Consider the following 4259-nt stretch of genomic DNA (forward strand, 5'->3'; position numbering starts at 1 on the left):
CTATTTCCCACTTTCTCTTAAATGAGGTTCAGTGTGACTGGATGTTGAGGTTTTTGATCCATTTGGACTTAAGTTTTATGCACTGGGATAGATATGGATCTATTTGCATTCTTTTATGTGTTGACATCCAGTTATGCCAGTATCATTTGTTGAAGATGCTTTCTTTATTCCATTGTATGATTTTCACTTCTTTGTCAAAAATCAGGTGTTCATGGGTATATGGATCAATATCAGGGTCATAGATTCGATTCCATTTGTCCACCTATCTGTTTTCATGCCAATAGCAAGCTGTTTTTATTACTGTAGCTCTATAATAGAGCTTGATGTCAGGGACGGTGACGCCTCCAAAAGCTCCTTTCTTGTAGAGGACTGTTTTGGCTATTCTTATTTTTTGTTTTTCCATATGAAGTTGAGTACTGTTCTTTCAAGGTCTGTGAAGAATTGTGCTAGGATTTTGATAGGGATTTCATTAAATCTATGGATTGCTTTTGGTAGGATTGCCATTTTTACTATGTTGAATCCTACCTATCTAAGAACATGGGAGATCTTTCCATTTTCTGATATCTTCCACAATTTCTTTCTTCAAAGACTTAAAGGTTCTTGCTGTGCAGGTCTTTCACTTCTTTGGTTAATGTTACCCCCAAGATATTTTATGTTATTTGTGGCTATTGTAAATGGTGATGTGTCTCTGATTTCTTTATCATTTGTATATAGGGGATCCTGGGGTACACAGCAAAACCCTACTCAGAAAAAAAAATGTAACTCTGAATGTCTCAAAACTGACTAAACTGACTTCAAGGATCAATAAAACAAATAACAGCAAATGTTAGTAAAGATACTATGTAGGAGGAACCCTTGTATGCCATTTGTAGGAATATAAATTCATGAAAACACTTTGGCTATTATGGATATGTGTATGAAAGTTCCTTAGAAAACTAAAAATAGAATCACCATATGATCTGTCTCTACCACTCCTGGGTACATACCCAAAGGAATTTAAGTCAGCAAACTACAGGAATACAAGCACATCTATTTTTGTTTCAGCATTATTCACAGCAGCCAAGAGAGGGAACCAACCTAGATGTCACAAACAGATAAAGAGAGAATTTTTATATATATTCAATATTTATTGTATACACATAGACAATGTATATAGATAGTGTATATGTGCAATATATATTGTATGTGTGTGTATAGATATACAATGAATTTTGTTTAGTCATAAAGAAAGTAAAATTATGCCATTTTCAAGAAGATGAACAGAAGTGGATATTATTATGTTAAGAAAAATAAACTTTGAGCAGTGGTGGCACATGCCTTTAATCCCAGCACTTGGGAGGAAGAAGCAGGCCAGTCTCTATGGGTTGAAGGCCAGCCTGGTGTACAAAGTGAGTTCTAGGACTGTTACACAAAACACCTGGTCTCAAAAAAAGAAAAAGAAAAAAAGAAGTCCAAATTGGAAAGATAAATACTGTATTTTCTCATATGTATATCCTAGATTTAAAAATATGTAAGACATAAAAGTATAAAGAGAACTATTTTGGAACAGGATGGGGACAAGCAGGAAGGAGGAGGGTAATGATATGGTGAATATGGTCAAAATATGCATGTTTGAAATGAAATAATAAAAAAACAATTATTTTATTTCATTAATATATGCCAGTATAAATGTTAAACATAAATACTCTTAAGTTGGCCATTTTGCTGTACCAATTTCCTCTGAATTGAAGCATTACATTTTAGAAGATGGCCTAGGATGAACGAAACTCACAAGTCTCAGAAGTTCTTGAAAACTTATGGAACTCACAGAGCTCTTCATCAAGTTTATAGAAGCAGGAAGGGCTGCTAGGGAGAAGAGACACTCTTGAGTTGTAGATCTGCCTGCAGATTATTCAAATAGCTCCAGATGTGCAGTTGTTTCACATACCAGGGTGGGTGCTTGGTGATGCATGCTGTCTCTGAGTCATCTAAGCTTCTGTAAGCAAACCTTCACTCAAAGTCCTATAGCTCATACTTCTGTACTCAAGTAACTAATAACTCATTGATACAAACTGGATTTTGGTAGAATCATACTTTGGGTCTGTAGAAGGAGTCTGCTAATTTGTTCCTGGCTGCTCAGCTCTGAAATAACCACACAGAAACTATATTAGTTGCAATACTGTTTGGCCAATAGCTTAAGTGTATTTCTGGCTAACTCATACATCTTAGCTAACCCATCTCCATTAATCTGTACATCACCACGAGGTTGTGGCCTACCAGCAAAGTTTAAGCGTATCTGTCTCTGTCGGGGGCCCCATGGCTTCCCCTGACTCCGTCTTCTTTCTCCCAGCATTCAGTTTAGTTTTTCCTGCTTAGCTCTACTCTACCCTATCTGTCCAAGCCAGTTTTCTCAATTAATTAACCAGTCATATTCACAGCATACAAAGGGGAATCCCACATCATGGGTCCATCACCAGTTCCCAATCTGAGGTGAGAAAATGTCTGTTTATATTTTTTCAAGGAAAGGTCATAAATGCCTTTATAATTGAAGTTTTAGTCCTGTAGAGTGAGGTAAGAATGTAGGTGAAATCCTTCCTCATTCTTAGAGCTTCCTACATGATATTTCCTCCAGGGTCTCACAGACTGGGGCGATGGCAATGTCAAACCTATTAAAGCTCTAATGTGGAGCTTGGAGGTCTCAGGGGAGGAATATATGAGGGAAGCTCAGGGAGAGTTGAGCTTGAAGGTAGGAAGACGAACACAAGACTTTGGAAATCATAGGAGAAAACATCCACGGACAAGGGCACAGCCTGGGAGAACTTCTGTGGTAGACAAAGATTAGTGATAGGAACAACTAGTGTTTCCCTAAGGCTAAACTAAAGAGTAAGAAAACAAACCTAGGACAAAAATAGACTCATAAGTCACCTAGGGACCATGAAGGCTCTTAACAACAGCAGACCCAATACTGGAGGCATTGCAAAGCCACGGATCCACATTTGACCTGGGATGCTATGGATCAAGGGTTTCAAAAGCACTACTAACACAGTAGTGCAAATACTGTGCTTATGATGGAGGAAGGAGCTCAGAAAGGAAGATTAATAGATGCCATGATAACATTGTAGGTGAGAGAGAAATGGCACCAGTCCCATACAGCTGTTGGTTATACAACAATTACATAATGCTTGATAGATAATTAATCAAAACTCAGTGGCTTAAAATCACACGAATGTATTACCTCACAGTTCTCAGGAGAAGTCTAAGATATTTTGGCCAAGCCCTCTGCTCAAGGGTTGTTCACAGAGCTGGAAGCTAAATGCCAGGCGCCAGCCATCTCTGCTCTGATCCAGTGAGGAAAGTCGATTCCCAAGCTGGGACATTGGAAGAATCCAATTCAAGGCCATAGGCCTGAGACCTTGATACCTTCATTGCAGTTGTGAGCTGGAGACTAGTTCAAGGCTTCTTTTCACTACTTTCCCTCCACAATGAACTCATTTGCTTTTGTAGCTTCAAATTTTCTAATGTGTGGATGTGGGTGTATGTATGCACACGTGTATGTTTATCTCTGTGTATGTGCCTACATGTGTGTATGTGTACATGTATAATGTGTGCCTGATGAGTGTGTCTATGTGTACATGTGTTTTTCCATGTTTACATGTGTTTTCGTATGTGTGTATGTATATGTGTGTACAAGTGTGTATGTATGTTGTGTCTGTCAAGTGTGTGCCAATGTGCATGTGTGTGGTATGTTTATGTGTGGGTATGTGTTTATGTGTGTATATGTGTTTATGTGTGCGTATGCTTGCATGTGTATGTGTATGGTGTGTATGTGTTTATATGTTTGCATGTGTATTCGTGTGGGGTGGGTGGGGGGCATGTACATATTGTGGTGTGTGTATGTGTTGTATGTGTATGTGCATTTTGTGTGTGTGGTGTATTTGTGTGTGTGTTTGTGTGTGTGTGTTCACTCAGGATCATGTACATGCCATGATGTGCATACGGAAGTCAGATAATATGTTGGTTCTCCCCCTCTCACATTTCCCCAAGCTTTCCTCACTACGGCATAAGCCTGGCCATCTGGCCTATAAGCTTCTGAAGATTCTCCTGTCTGTCTCTCTCCTTTTTCATACAGGTACATGGGATTACAGAGGCCTGTGAAATGTCTGACTTTTAAGTTGGTTTTCAGGCTTTAAACTCAGGTCACCAGACTTGTACAAGCACTTTTAACCATTGAGCCATCTCCTCAGCCCAGCAGCTATTTTTTAGAAAGGAAGAAAGAAAGA

The sequence above is a fragment of the Microtus ochrogaster genome, linkage group LG8, assembly GCF_000317375.1.
Source record: "Microtus ochrogaster isolate Prairie Vole_2 linkage group LG8, MicOch1.0, whole genome shotgun sequence".
In the NCBI taxonomy this organism is placed as follows: domain Eukaryota; kingdom Metazoa; phylum Chordata; class Mammalia; order Rodentia; family Cricetidae; genus Microtus; species Microtus ochrogaster.